A 17,173-nucleotide genomic window follows, 5' to 3' on the forward strand; every position below is an offset into this window, starting at 1 on the left:
GGCTGAACTGGTCTAGAATTTGTACTGGAGCTGGATGTGGTAGCGCCTTCTGAGGCTGATGCACAAGTGCCTGTGATGCACCTTCAGGATGTTCTGAATTGCGGAGTGCTTCATTTGATCTGGTGGTTACAGATGAGGCACACTGGCATTCATTTTTATCTCTTCAGACTTTGACCCACAACAAGAAACAAAGACACGAGAGAAAAAAAAAACAGTGACAAGGAGAAGGCAGGGATGAAAAAGAACATTAGAAGAGTAAGATAAAAGGCAAGGAAGTTCTGATGATGAATTAAAGAGACACAAGGTGGAATCACGATTATGCAATCTTGAATTTCGGCAACCTGATTTTTTATAGTGCCGGCTACAGGCTTCTGAGCACAACTCTGGGCTGACATATTTTACAAATGACAGATTAACTGTAGTAGTTTTGCATCATTGTATGAAAGTTGTCTATTAGGAAGAAGAACCCTGAGAATTGAAGCATCCTTATAATGTGATTCTCATAGAATTCATTATGATGTATATTGTAATAAGGATGGCCAGAAACCTAGTCGCATTCCTCTTCCACCAAAGTGAAAGGCAGCGTTGACCGTGTCTTGACAGTAGACACACTGAAGACTTTTGCTTCTGTCATTGAAAGGATCACTGAGTTGTTTTCTTTAAGGTGCACGTTGGAAGGCTACCTTAGCAGACTACACAGCTTCCTGACAGATATTTTAGAGACCTCATAAAAGGCCCCTTTCTCCCAAACATAGATGGTGGATTTTGGTCAGAAAATGCTTTGAGCAGTGGATATCTTCCCTTAACAGAGAGGCACTATGAGTTGAATCACTGTCGAGTGAAATCATGCCATTAGCTTTATTCTTCTGTAGCCAGAGAAATAGCTGGTCTTCCTGGCCATTTAAAATGTTCATCTAAAATGTAAGACTCCTTGAACCTGTGCTGTGGGTACAGGCCATAAATGCAATCCCTTAATTTGCTGCAGCACCAATTGTGCATGAATTTGTTCCATCATTTGTTATGGAACTTACTAAAGGAATTGCGGCAGAATGGTTGTTAGCTTGAGCACAATGGAAATTTCTTTTTGGTTCAAATTATTGGAGTATGAGAACAGCAGGCCTTCCATTGAAGGAAAATGGGCTGTCGATTTACAGCAAGTAAAAAAAGTACCTAGTAATAACAGTGGCAACAATTTAAGACCTACTCAAGCATGCTATCATTAGTTTTAAAAGCATAACTTAATTACGATCAAAATGTACTGCCTTGTAATTTTTATGTGGTGATGGTTGAATTTTTTTTTTTAGGTGATTTAACTATTTATTCTGTACAGAACAATGCTTTAACAGTTTTTGTCATACATGCTGAACAAGTTACTTACCTTTGGTAACGCCATATCAGGTAGAAACTTATTCTAGTTACAGATTTCTTACCATATGAATTTCCACAGGCATTAGTCTTGATCTGGGGATTTTTCTTGAGAAGTACCCCTGTGGGCTGTTAGGTGGCTTCGATCAGCTCAGCATCTGTCATCGGCATCATCTGCGCCGGATATGATGTTACAGGTCCTATATAGGTTACATCTCAGCACGCTGACATCTGTTTCTTTTCACAAATGTTCACACCAGAAGCGCAGAGCCATGAAGAACCCTGACCACTAGTGGGTCAAAACTAAGGCCTTGAAAGGGAAGACCTTGTCTTTAGATATCAGCTTGCAAAGTGGGGAGGATGTGTAGTTCGGTAAGGAATCTGCAACCAGAATATGTCTCTATCAGATAAGGCGTTACCACAGGGAGGTAACTTGTTCATCTGATTGGGACTTCTGGTTGCAGATTCCTTACCTTTTGAATAGATACCCAAGCAATACCATCCCCGGAGGTGGGTCTGCAAACAAAGATGAAACTAAAAAGGCCTGCAGGACCAAACAAGCAAAGTACCCGCCCCTACAGACCTGGCTGTCCAGGCAGTAGTGTTTGATGAATGTTTGCAAACATGCTCAGGTTATGGCCTGACAGTTATCAAGGACTGGAACTCTGCATGCCAACACAGTGCTCGCAGCTGTTGCTCCAGTAGAATGAGAACACAAATCTTCAGGTGGTTGCTTCTTGGCCAGTGTGTTGCAGATCTTTATGCAGATTACGACCCATTGGGAGATGGTCCGCTTCTGCAGTGCCCGACTTTTCTTTGCACCCACATAACCGACAAAGAGGTGATCATCCACCCAAAACTCTTTTGTACAATCAAGGCAGAACGTCAATGCTCTATTTGGGTCCAGGAGTGGAGTCTCTCCTCTTCCTTATAAGGATGGGGGGTGCGTACAAAGTAGGCAAGGTGATGGATTGGCCTATATGAAAGGGCTTGACCACTTTTGGCAAAAAGGAAGTCCTAGTGCGAAGCATCACTTTGTCAGGGTAGATCAAAAGACAGGGTGGCTGAGTTGACAACACCTGCAGCTCCCTCACTCTGCAAGATGTAATGGCCACAAGGAAGGCGGTTTTCAAAGTGAGAAACCTGGCAGATCAGATCAGATGATCTTTATTCAGTATCAGAAATAGTATAACCATAAAGGAATACAGTACAATATATATTAAAATGAATACAATTAAAAAAGTTCACATAAAGTGTGCTAGTACTCAAAGAAAGAGAAAAGTGCTACCTAACGCTGTTGAACAGGTCTAGTCGTGGTAATACAAAGACGTAATTATTTACTTCCCCACCAGCTTCCTCAGGCAAATGGGACAGGATAGAAATTTGTAAATGATCAGACAAATGTACTTCGACTGGAGGATAAATAACAGCACACGTCTGCAGTTTCTGATGTTCAGGGGCCTCAATAAGGGAATTAAGAACTGTCTCCGGGGCACAGTATACAATTTGCAAAAAAGGAAGAAGTGTAGGAGAGACTGGGCTGATACTGAGTCACCAGGGCAGAAGTCCAAGTCTGCATTATGATAAGTGGAACTAGGATAAGAAATCAGAACATGGGCAAAACCAAATCTGCCTCTGGTCAAATAAAATCTCTATGAATGGGAAAGAGGGAACATCAGGTATTGTTCCATGGACACAGTGATAACAAGATGTAAAAATTCTGCTCTCCGCTTCCTTTTAGACTCAAGCTTTAGCCGCTGTTGGTGAAACAAAGCGAGCAAGTCATGTTCAAGCTGTTTTCTGGGATGGAAGCTATTGGTGGAGGATTAGAATAAGTCTTCTCTCCCCAACAGGGCCAGCTGCTCCTTTACCTAACATAACTAAGGGAGGTTCTGTACTTTGTCTAGACACTTGCAGTCTTTGATTGGGGTTTATATGACCCATATAGACCTCCATAACATTAAGGGGGCAACTTTAACATAATCTACTAGTGAAACAAGTCCTACTTCTGTGTTGCAAAGATATATAGAAAGACTATTAGGACCAGACAACAATCTTCATAAAAATGTGCTTTCTGATACCTGAAGGGCACCTACAATGAAGAGGCCCCAAACCCCTGCTCCAAATGTCACCAAGGCAGCCTGCATTATATATACTAATCATGGAGGGCAGGGGTTTGTAATCTAGCTTCCTCACAAATCTAAAAACTGCTTTATTGGATTGTTCAATTCTCTTTCTTAGTATTAATCAGGTGAATCCATGTGCATTTATTATCAAAGCGAACACCCAAATATGAAAAAGAAGAAACATATGAAAGAGGCTCACCAGTAATAGGTTGTGGCCGAAGAGCAGAGTGGGTTTTCCCTATAACCATACCATGAGATTTTGTAGTATTTGTCTTTAGCTCTAAATCGTTCATAAATAGGTGAAGCCTTTTAATTGTTTTTTTTAGGGTTATTCTCGTTCTTGCAATTAAAACAGTCACCTTCCTAGAGCCAAACTTTGGGACATCGACCTCTTCCGCATTAAGAAAAACTTCAAGATCATTCATATATGTACAAAAAGGGGGCCAGTACACATCCCTGCCTTACACCCTGATTAATTTCAAATGGTCACTAAGTTCACCCTTCTTCCTGTACCTCACCTGACCCGTCAGTCTGTTATGCATGGAGCCTAGGTAAAAAAACAAAACCAAAACAGAACTAGATCAAAACCCATGTTCAACATCTTGGCCCACAGTTTCCACCTGCCCACCCATTCAAATGCAGAAGTTAAATCCATGAAGACAAGGTGGGTCAAGCCACTCTTGGCCATGGTATATGTGGATTAGACCTGATGGAGATTGAGGCATTGCTCTAAAGTGCTCAAACCCTGTCTGAACATGAGCTGGAATTGAGAAAAACACCCCTTCTCAGTTACCAATGCTTTGAGACGTTCAAGAAGAATTCTCGCCATAGGCCTGCTGGTAGTATCCATTACAGAAATGGGGTGGTTGCAGCGTGGTCCGACCGACTGCCCTTTTCAACAGTAGGAATTATGTTTGAGCTCAGCCTGGATTTCGGAGGACCATCAATCACCACACTTCCCAAGATGTTAGTCAAAAGCAGAACCCACAGATCAGAATTTTCTAAAAAAAGAGGTCCGCTGGTACCCCATCAGAGCCTGGGGCCTTATTTCTCCAAGTACAATTTAAAGCACCAGCAACTTCGCTACAACTAGGTGGGATATCTCCACAGGTGATTAACAATATGATACTAACAATATGGGAAGGCCTTGTTCAGGGTAGCTACCTGCTTCAGCATTACAGGTATATAGTTTTGAGAAATGTTCAACCAAATCCTGGGGAGGGATGACAACCTCTATCTGTGTATTGTGCGTGTCGTTAAAGAAAGAATCATTTATGGTCTTCCAGAATAGACAGGCATCCTTCTTTGAACAGGCCTCATATAGTTTCCTCCAAGCTTCAGCTCTGAGGTCATTTTCCTTTGTGCAATTGCTTGTTTATACCCAATTCTGCACTGTCTCACCAAAAGCTGGTCCTCTCTGGGTTTCTTTTAAAGCAAGCAAAAGTATCCTGTGCGCTTTGTAGCAATTTCTATCAAACCATCTGTGGGGGCTGCTTCCTCCCTCCATCCAGCATTGGGTTGAGAGGAGTTAGCGATTGACTGACAGATCTCAAATGCCTTTAACATATTCTTAGGTTTCAGCTGATCTTCCAGACAAGCTAGCACTAGGCCCTTCATTGTTTTTAACGTTCCTCAAGGATATGGTGTGAATTCGCTGTAGTCCATTTCGTAAAATCCCTAATTTGAATTATAGGCTAACAGGGTGTTAAGAACAGCCAAGGGTTGACTAATCTTGCCAGTGTCAATGTACAAACATAGAGGGTAATGATCGCTTAGGCAGTCTGGGTGGATTGCAAAAGCAATGTTCTTTGGGGAATAGTATTAAAACAATGCCATAAAGTCAATAAGACTGCATTTCCCTCTTTCATGGAAGGAAATGGGGTCATTGCTGTGGTCATTACTAACCTCTACCGTTATGTACAGAGAGCGCTTGCTCAGTAGCAAATTTAATATTTTCCCACAAGGAGTATGTTCAATTTGAAAGAAAAACTTGGTTTCCCACCTAGACGGACCGCAAACTGCCGGATCTTTAACATGGCAATGTCTGCAATTAAAATTACCATCCCAGATTAAACAATAGTCTGAACTCAGATCATCAAGAAGGTGACAATGTTTATCCAAGGGAAAGTGCGATACTGACTTTAGTCAGTATGAAATTATTATGGTAGAAATCCATGACCACAAGAACCAACTTCTGTTCAAACCTCATAAGTATAATCTAAAAATGATGTGTCTCCAGATACGTTTTAAAAATCCTCTTTTCAAAGGAAGCTGATATTAAGGGTAAGAGGCCACCTTTAAGATGCTGGTGATTTTTCTGCTGGAGTATGGATTGCGGTAAACCTGTCCACCTGCTCCAAGTCTCCTGTTGGCATACAATGTTAAAACAGTTGATTACCTTGCTCCAATCAACATTATTCCCCTTACTTAAAACTCCCCCCATGTTCCAAAATATACATTTAAAATAAAATTGGATGCCCAAATGATTTGAACTGGCCAGTCAATCATAATAGTCCAAGAATGATATCTGTTAGAAAGACGAAGTTCACATAAGAGGGCAATTGTGGAGAGGCCCAAAAAGAGCGCACATTAGGAATGCCAGAACCAATTTCAAATCCCACTGGGGCACAATGAATGGGGATGAAGGAGAAGGAACATTTGAGTAAGACCTTTAAGGAACCTATTTACAGTTGGCGACTGAAACAAAGAGGATTGATCAGGCAGCCTCAGAGACAGCAGATATGTAACCTTTGATAGTGCCCATAGCAGAGTCCTGCTGGGCCAGAGAAAGTATGAACAATAGAACCTCAGAAAGAGGGGCAGAAAAGGGATCAATAGACTTGTCTGTGCACCATTCCACACATTTTTTCCAATGGCAGTCATATACCATTTTGGTGCCAAGATAACATTACAGACTTAAGGTAGAGGGTCAAAAGCTGTCAACTGCCACCACTCAATCTACACGCAAGAAGGCAGAGACTTAGACGGGTTCAGGTGGCCCAAAGGGGCAGTCTGATCGGATGATCGATGGCCATGCTCAATAGCTCAGATACTTGACTCTTAATTCCCAGTCTGAAGCCACAAGGATTACTTGGGCCTGGTCTTTATCTGCTTGAGATCTCTGGGCAGAACTGTTATGGGCAGAACTGTTATTGGCGGAACTGTTATGGGCGGAAAGGCATACATGAGGCTTGAGTTCCACTTGAGACGAAAAGCGTTGCAGAGCGATTGCTGACTTGGAAACTCCAACGTTCAATACTGCTGACACTGCGCATTATCTGCAGAGTCAAAAAGATCTAACCAAGGCTCTTCCCACTGCTGAAAGAGACCATGTGCCACTTCCGGATGGAGAAGCCATTCGTCATCGATTAAGCATTGCTGTCTGAGTTTGTCCACTCTGATGCTCAGAGAGCCTACTAGATACTGAACCATCAAGGAAATTCCATGATGTTCCAGCCAAATCCAGAGGTGCTGAGCTTCTTGAAGGGTCGGCGACCCTACTCCGTCCCGCTTGTTGCAGTACCACATGTCTGTGGTGTTGTCCGTGAACACCTGAACTACCTTTCGTTTGAGAGAGGCAAGAAATGCTTTCAATGCCAGTCTGATTGCCCGGATCTCTAACGGGTTTATGTGGAGTCCGGACTCCGCCGGAGACCAGACTCCGGGGTGTGGGAATTAACAAAATATCTACACTTGTCCATGGAACAGGTTGTGCCATGAATCTCCTTGCCCTGTAAAAAAAAATCCACTTGTGCCTTTGGTGCAGATTAGTGTGGCAACAAATTGTGGCAGCAATTTAATTATAGAAGAGCTTTGATCATAGCCTCGCTTTTAATGCCAGGGCTCATACTATTGTATCTTGCATGTTTTAGGGTTTTTCACTCGCTTTTCTCTCATCTTATCCCATAATGAAAAAGGTTGAAAATGTCCTCCTGATAAGAGCAGTAGTAAAACTTCTTCCACGGTTGGGGGGAAAAAATTGGTTGGAGGAAAGTTAACTTGTAAATGCTCAGCAGCTATTCCCATGAGCAAACCTATGCATGCATATCTGCTTGTGCTAAAATGTACTTCACATATTTTCTAGGAGTACGATTTCCTGGCCTACTTATGTAAAACCTTGTGAAGTAATAAAAGCCATAAATCGGTACTAATGCAAAGGCATATACCACGGGTGCACTTTTGTGACTTTCACTAGGTCTGTTGTTAACCAAAAACTTTTGTTTTTATTCAAAATCTATCTATCTATCTGTCTATCTGTCTCTCTCTATCGGATGGCTTCACTGTGAGCAACAGCATTCTGCTCTTTCACAAGGAGTGTTCTCTTTTCCCCCTTCTGTAATTCTGTTCTATGTGCCATTTTTGGTAGCACGAATGCTAGGTAGCAGGTACCTTGCCATCCTGCTGGCAATTTAAAAAATGCCGATGTCCCACATATAATAAATATTCCTTTGGGAAGTGTCAGGCCTATGGACAAGCCTGTTGTGTCATTTCTTTTGTAGTCCAGGCTCAATGTTGTATTGCAAATTCTATGTCCCACATCAATTCCGTTTTTGCTAGTGTCTGCGTTACCTCTTGAGTATTTGAAACACCATGGTGCCTTTATTTCTGTATCTATTGCCAGACATGGTATTCGTTGTTCTGAGCCATGATCCCTTTCAGTGTATCCCTTCCCTCTTTCTGTTTTGAATGCATTCAATAAATTCTCTTCTTCTTTCTTCTGATCTAATCTCCTACACTTCTTTCTTCTCCTTCTATCTTCTTCCTTCAATTTATTTTACACTCTTTCGACCAATTTTCCTTACATATCACCTACATTAGGTTCATCTTCCAAACCATAGTCATCCCTTTTTTTCCTCATTTCTCCTTTGTTTATATTTTCTCTTATTCTCTCCTTTTCTCTTTTCCTTGTTCTCATTCCTTTTAAATTTCCCCCTAACATATTATCTAATATGTTACATGCCACGAATTCTGTGAGGGGCATTTGAGTGTAATTTCTTTTCTCCTGGCTAGTGGTCGGTAGGTGCGTACATATATAACAATCAGACACATTTGCTAGTTCTTTGTACATTGATACCATTTGCACAAATGTATTGTCCTTATAATCTTCTCCACCTTCTTTCCATTTTGTATATTTCACCCATTTTGTTTTATCCTCCACCCTCTCATGTTGTTTTGAGATATTGTTGTTCTCACCACCGGTTGCTCTTTCACCTTGGCCACTTTTGGGGATGTAGTGTTCCTGGTCGAGCCATGGAATATGTATGTCGTCTTTATATACTATCAGGATTGTTGTTAGTACTATAGCTGCTACCGGGGTGAGTAATGCTGTGACCACCACGTGCCACTTCTTCTGCTTCTTTTTCTTATGTTGTAATCTGAAATAAATGTCGCCTTATAGGGTGTGGTCGGATGTGGCTAGCACTTGAAACCAGTTCTATTGGTATGTAACCTTTGGTACCTCCTTATTCCTGTAGGAGTGCCACACGAGTAGTCTATTCCTTCTGTATATTTTTGGGGCGACGTTGAATGCTATTTGACACTTGTAGTTATGCAGAGTATAAAGGGATGAATCCCAATGGCCAGTTCTAAGGGAGTTGGGTGCGATAGTCCACTGACCCGAGGGATGGCCCTTTGTCCTATTTTTGCTATATTCCTAATTGGAAGAGGCACCTCCCAATGGGGTTACAAGCTGCACTGATCCTAGTGACAAGCCGCTTCCGTAGGACTGGGATCTGTACCTCTTGGCGCAAATTTTTCTAGCGGACTTTTAGAATTCTGTTCATTTATATCCTGATGTCTTTAATACTTAAGTGGCCTTTCTTGACTCTCCGACTCCTGTGGAGAGTAGCACAAGCAGTTCTGAAAGAGTATCCTGGTGTCTTAAAGGACCCGCTTGCACCCTCCGACTCCTGTGGGGTTGCAGCACGAGCAGTCCAAGAACAATGTACTGGTGTACTGGGGAACCCGCTTACACTCTCCGACTCCTGTGGGAGTGTAGCACGAGCAGTTCCGTCAGTGTTGGCTGGTGTGCTTGTTGAACGAAGGTTGTACCGCTGTGGTGAAGTTGGCATTACTCTTGTCGGCAACTTTGTTGGCGGCTGGTCGTCCTTTGGACCAGCGACCTTCTTGGTGTGTGAGGTATGGACCCAGGATGTGATGCCTCACACTTGACTGCTGTGGCTGTTGTCAACAGGACTTGGTGTGGTCCCTTCCACCGTGGTTGAAGGCAGTGACGTCTGGTGTGGACTTTACCCACACCCAGTCTCCAGGATGCAGTTGTGTTCCGGTGGTGTACCTTTTTGGTGTAGTAGCTGTGGATCCAGGAGGTCAGTCCCTCCTACTTCTCAGGTGACCCAAGCCCAGTCTCCCTGTTGGAGATCATGTCCAGGTAGTGTTGTCCAGCCAGGAAGGGCCTGCAGCACCTAATGCTGAAGGTAATGCAAACTGCTGTTAAAATGTCTTATCAGATAATAACTTCTCAGCACCAGACATGTTCATAGGCCAGTCAAACAGTATCTCAGTCGGTGCTCACTTTGACAACTTTGTCAAGGGTGCCTTTCTTGACCAATGAAGCAAGCGGTAGTGCATCAATCTAAAACCGCTCAGCAGATGCACAAAATCTTATAAAGGGACATATCTGACTGGTTTATGGGGTAACTAGCACACTCTTAAACTGAAATCAACACTCAAAAAATAAATAATAATTACACTCAGTGACAGTGGAATATTCACACAAACTATTTCACCAAACAAATGGTGATCCAAAGGTCAGGAGAAAACACATGTTACACTGGTATACAGCCAGTATATTTTTTTAACATAGCATTGTATCCTATTATTCTATTTCAACACCCTGAATATCTGCATCAATGCTGGAAGGGTTGGGACTTTGCAGGCATCACCGCCATCAGAAGTCACTTCCCCTTTCTCGTACAAGTGTGATGTTCTGAAATGCTGATGTTCCTTTAAGATATTATATTTATTTTATTTATTTATATTTGGCACCCGCATCATCAAAAGTATATTACTAATAGCTGTATTGCAGTACTACATAGCACATCCTAAGGTAGTAATACCTCTATCCTAATATAGGTATGTTCAATACCCCAAACCAGTTTGGAGAATATTTAGTTGCAATCTACCAACACATGAAGGCAATCCATGTCACTGTGCACATTAAGATGTACCACGGAAGACTCCCATTAATTATGAAAACATAAAACGTAACATAGACAGACGGATACAGAAACCACATCTTCTCGTCCATGTTCTGAAACCTAGGAAAAAATATGGATAGAAAAATACTCCTCCTGCCGCCAATTATATGCACATATATATACGTAGATACCTACATCCTGCGTCCAGGGTGTATATAAAAAAATCCTATAAACTTTCAAATTAACTAACATTCAGCTGTACATTTATTCTGCAATTCTAACTGGTCCGTCATGGTAACATATCGCAACAATCCGTGGCTTTGCCCTTGGAGCCATGCCCAGAGTCTGTGGTTTTCAGAAATGGGGAAGGTAATCTTAACTGCCACAATTTAATACAGGGACGGGATCTCACAGATAAATGCATAAAATAAAATACCATAAAAATAAAACACATTTGTGACAAATGTGCTGCATTTTTACCCATTCATTGCCTTTTTGACACCCTTGTTGCACTCACATGACTTCAACATACTACATGTACATGTACTGCAGATGTTTAAACATCCACTTGTGTTATTTTCTTTTAGCCTCTTATGAAGTGAAATCGATCATTCACTAACACGTCATGTGTAATTATTATTACTGCACTAATATTTTTATTTTAAATATCAATACACCTTAGTAGAACTTTGTTATCACATAACTAACTCACTCTACACCCCAACAATAACCCACATTTTTATATATCTATTATTTCCTTATATTATTTACTATTCAGCACATATTAACTCTTCTGTTAATTTCTATATCTCTTCTGTCATTGAACATGACTAAATTATTAGTATGTACTCCATAGAGCTATGAAGAAATACACAACCAGGGGTATGGAATTACCGTAAACAAATGCCCAGCACAATTCTTCCAGAATGCTCTCTCATCAGATGCAAACATCTGCAGAAGCTTGAAAGTAAAATTTGCTATTCCCTGCTTTCAAAATATCTTCACAAACAATGTAACTAGGAAAGAAACATTCTGCTAAACTACCATGATATTTTAGGTGTCATTTCTTTGAAGCATCATTTAGTGAAATGTGCGGATGCATGGTGTTATTTCCAAAATTTATATTCATAACGGAAAAATCAATGTAACCTTTTCATCAAAGTTACACATTGCCATAGTAGTTCCTGGCATGAACAAAACTACTTTGTGCCAAAACTACTTTGTGCCAATATGCTTCGTATGGAAGAGCAGAATGGTGTCACTACCACTGAAGCCAGTCAATAAACAGAGAGACAGAATTCAAATAACAAAAGGTCCGTGATAACCAGTTTATGGCAGAATTCTTAAAGAAAATCACAAAGTGCACCCATGGTATCTGTTCCTGCATTAGTGCATATTTACATCTTTTATGCATGAGCTAGCATTTAATGAGGCAGACCAGGAAATCGAACTCCTAGACAATATTTGTAAACACCATTTTAGCAGGAGGAAAATATGCATGTGTTTTTACAGGACAAGTAGACTGATGACACAAACTGTCCCATGGACAATTAGACATTTTATACAATTCCACACTCCTGACAACATATTGTTAACTGCTGCAAATGAATCCTCTGTTCCCTCCAGACTAAATTTGTTCACTGTAAAAATGTTGGCAACCTTTGCATGGGTCAAATATTTTTAAATGTAATCCCTACATAAGAAAGTTCTTATTTGTTGTACACCTGTTGTTCCTAACCTTTTTACTCCTGGGGACCACCAGTGAAACATTACTGGAAGCCAGGTACCCCCAAGCAATTTGCACAATTTAAATTTCAAACATGAAATAATTCTTTTATATTGAAAAAATATGCAAAAATCTAAACATTTTATTGGAAATGTTGGTGCTGCATCTCGGCGACTGACTTTAAAAAAATTATTTTTATTTAGGAAAGGTGAATCCTTCGGGCCATTTTTTAAAATTATCTCCTGGGCTATTTCTGTTATTATTTTTAGGTACATAATATCTAAGAAATCTTTTATACATAAATATGTGGTGGGGAAAGGAAGTAAACCATAAGTGCCTCTCTTCTCTCCCTATCCTTTTTGTCACATTTAATTAATTTTTATTATAGCATCTCTCATACCAGTGTAGGTGTTGGAGCACTTTACAGGGGAGTACAAGGTGTAGGATTCACATGGCATCCACACTGGTAGGCATTTTTCTAAGAGTGCTTGGTCTGGAGAAGCACAAACTCAGCATTCAGAACACTACACAGTTGTTAGCGTTGTCTTTAATAATAAGAATGTATTTCTACACAGGCAAACCCTTTTTTTTTTTTCTTTTGAGCAGCATAAGGAAAATGAAAGACTGGGAAAAACAGCTTTCTAATTTGTGCTATGCAGTTGGCATGTAGCTCCTTAATTGCAGTTCATAGCTCACTGTGCTAGATTACTATTATGAACTGTACAGTAACTAAAGAATCTCTGTGACAAAAGCAGTAACCCACTGTGCCATCCACATAAAATACTGTTCAAAAATGCCACTGTCCAAAACTCTCATTCCTCCCCAGCAGGTACATTAATCACTGGAGTTATCTTGACGCTTTTATTTTCGCTCTACAATGCTCTTTGCAGTGCTTTTAAAGCCATTAATAAGTAATAAAGTCTGAATTTTGTGTCTTATTACGTGTGATAACTTAACAATTAAACTTACATTTTCAACAGTGTGTAAGCATGTTACAGCCATCCCTTGTCTACTTGCAAACCTTTCCCATACTCAGTCTAGTGCCAAATGATAGTGTAGTAATTGGAGTAGTGGTCACATATTTCAGGCCAGTGTATCGCCTTCTTACAATCCTCCCACAAATCACATGGTACAATAATGCTAAACAATGTATCCAGATCCTTCCAAAGCAGCCCTTCCCATGGTTATTATTCTGTTTAACTCTGTACATTTTTATGTACGTCGAGAGACTGTGTCTTGTGATCTCCAGCTGTGTGTTTGTATTGCTGAGCACCTCCTTCCACATCTTGATGTTATGGATTGTGTGATGTGCATACGTGGACATATCCCATAGTAAATTGTGTGATCCCTCTCGCCCCTTGCCAATACACCTTTCCGTTTCATTTGATATCTGTTCGTACTTCTGTTCATGTTTTCTAATTGCGTTAGCCACTTCCTCTTTACCCTGGCTATGGAATAACTGTCTAATTCTTTCACAAGGTCTCTTACGTTTTGCTTTTATTTTTCACTTCCTCATCCATCAAATGCCATGCCAGGGTGCGGCTTTCACGTTCCCTCTCTGCCTGCTGTTGTAGAGGCAGCTCAGAGTGTTTGGTCCCTGTTGTGGTGCCCTCAGGCTGTAGTGTATTTCCCAAATGTCCTCCAACAAAATCGATGTTTTGTTCCTGTGACTGTGCACTCGCCACAGGAGGAGAGCTTGATAAGCCCCTATTATCTCTATTTTTTTTTCTTCGTCCTCCAATCTTCCCTCCCCTTGTCAGCCCCCCCACCATGTGGAGGAAACCATTCTTCAGTTCATTTTATTTTATAATTTTTTTTATCCTCCACATACATGACAGCCCCACATTCAAGGGACATCCCATATGCTACTAGTATGTAGGCGGCATTGTAAAGCACCACACATGTCCGCAAAGCCACAGAAACACTACTGTCAGTTTCCTTGCAAAGTCAAAGTCTAAGTACAGTAGTGCATATAGGCCTTCTTTCGCCGCTATTTGGTATGCTGGACTGTCCTTGGGGCTATGTTGATGTGTCTCTAGTTTGCCTTTGCTAAGAGGGTTCCTCGTGACTGTCTTACCCTAGCCTTTTGTTACATAACACGAAGACAATTACAATCGCTCCAGAAAACAGTAGGATGTCGGTGTATATTTTTACACCGCTCATACCCCATGACACAGAAGGGATAACAATGGGTACATTCACGCACGCAGCCTCTCTCTGCCAGCCGCAATTATTTATTAGTAAAAGCAGGAAGCAAGCCGGTCTGCATTCATGCCACAATTTCAGCCAGCCATGTCCACCTTAGCTCACACAAAGTTTGAAAGCAGACAGTACCCAAGGAGCTAGTGACGGCGTCCACACTGGCGTCCTTTGGGGCGAATCAAGAGATGACAGAATAGTCAGGAGGGAAAGATAAAAAATATCACACCCTCCTTTCATGCCCTGGGGCAGGGTGCGGCTGTATGATATTGGAAGCTGGACCAGATCCTTGGCACAGTGGCAGGAGGGGAACTGACGGGGTTGGGTGCCCCTTCCATAGCCACGAAAGGGGCTAAAAGCAGATTGAGGTCAACAAGGGGCCACTGTGAGGCCCAAGGACCTGGCCGTATCACATAAATCCTTGAAGCCCTCGAGCACTGAGTGTGCTTTTTCTCCAAAGAGATAGGTGCCATCAAAAGGCATGTCCACAAGGTTAGCTGATGTAGCTAACTACACTAGTAGATATAATGCAGACCCGTTAATCAGTCTACATCTGGAGAGCATGTGCTGTAACAAAACAAGGACACACGTTTCGCTTGGCAGTCCACGGTTCGGCCTCCAGACTGTATTACTGGCTGGGGCAAAGAAAAATATTCTGGAGTGAACATATGACATCACACATATGCCCCAAATACAATTTTGACCACTACCCAATGAACCATACACTACACGTACCAGAGATGGATGGGACGTGACAACTGTGGTGCCTGCAACCCACCATGCTCCATGACATGGTTATTAGGGAGAAAATCAAACCAGTCCTAGTGATGTACTTTGACATGAACAAGAATTCAGTGCAGTGCCATGGAACAGTGTGAGAGGCCTTTAAAGCCATAATATGAGGGGAGTGAATATCAAAGGTCAAAGGTATTTTAAAATCGATTAGGGGCACTCTTACTTGAATACAAGATCAATTGAAAAGGCTAGAGACCCAATACAACACAGTTCACAATCCTGAGACAGACAGATCAAGTTGACACTGAGTTTCGTGACGAGGTAGATAAAGAGTTCTTATATATAGGAAATATACTGCAGGAGGGCATGAGGCTCGGGCATACACTGGCTAGACTACTGAAACCCAGATGGGCCGCATATCACATAGCCATAATAACAACAAATGGAGGTGAAGAAAAAAACAGATTATTAGATATTCTTGCTAAAATAACATCATACTATTGTACACTGTAGGCCACTGCACACCAGGCGGACAAGGAGGGGCTTACAAAATACCTAGAACAGGTCATATTACCATGGGGGGGAAAGCAGCTGAGTGGGAACTGTTGTACTCCCCCATTACAATAGATGATATTCTCTCCGCTATTAAAGACCTCACAAATGGAAAGGTGCTGGGCAGTGATGGCACTGCAAGGGGAGATCTATTAAAAATATGGTGATATCATTGCCACATACCTCTTTGACATTTATAATGAAGTCCTTCAGGGAACGAACACCTGCCTACGGTGGAGGGGGAGGCGTTATCACAGTACTTATCTCTGGAAAGCCTGCACATGACTGTGGCTCACCGGCCAGTTTCCTTTGAAATACCGATAGCCAACTTTTGACAAATAACCTAGCAGCAAGACTAATTGGTTTGTTGCATGTCCTAGTCTTGTGGGAACAATCCGGGTAATAGCACAGCGATCTACTACTGATAGTCTCCGTACTCTTTTCACTGTTCTGCTCCAAATTCACCTGCATTTGAAGGCAGTGGCAGTGTTTCTTGATGCCACTAAGGGGGTCATTCTGACCTCGGCGGTAAAAGGCCTATACCGCCGGTCAGAAGTCCGCCATTCTACCGCCGTGGCCGCGGTAAACCGCCACGGTCATTCTGACCCACAACTGACAAATCCCCAAAAATCCGCCCTCCACAGCAGGCCGCCACATCAGCGGCCAGTGGTAAACTGGAGATGACCAAACCTCCACCGCCACGCCAACACAAACACGCCCATGTCATTCTGACCCACAAATCCACGCGGCGGTCTTTCAACCGCGGTAGCCCATTGGCGGTACACACCGCCGCGGTCAAAATACACACCCAGCACCAACACACAGCCACATTGGACATTTTGAAATACACACACCTGAAACACATACACACAACACTCCCACATACCCAACACAATATAAAACACACACCCACATCACCCACAAACCCCTACGACCGAAGATCAGAGACGAAGGAGAGAGAGACACATCACAGAATAGAGAGCTACATCACACAGAGGCACACTACACCATCACACACACCACATAGAAGCACAAAGCACCACACACCAACACACCACCAACACACTCATCACCACATACACCACCCCACACCTCATCCACACCACCCCATGGCACCCCAAAGACACCCCAGGTTCTCGGACCAAGAACTCAGGGTCATGGTGGAGGAAATAATCAGGGTAGAGCCCCAGCTCTTCGGCACACAGGTGCAACACACCACAATAGCCAGGAAGGCAGAGCTATGGCAAAGGATCGTAGACAGGGTCAACGCTGTGGGAAGACATCCGAAAGCGATGGAACGACCTATGGGGGAA

The sequence above is a fragment of the Pleurodeles waltl genome, chromosome 4_1 (genome assembly GCF_031143425.1).
Source record: "Pleurodeles waltl isolate 20211129_DDA chromosome 4_1, aPleWal1.hap1.20221129, whole genome shotgun sequence".
Classification (NCBI taxonomy): domain Eukaryota; kingdom Metazoa; phylum Chordata; class Amphibia; order Caudata; family Salamandridae; genus Pleurodeles; species Pleurodeles waltl.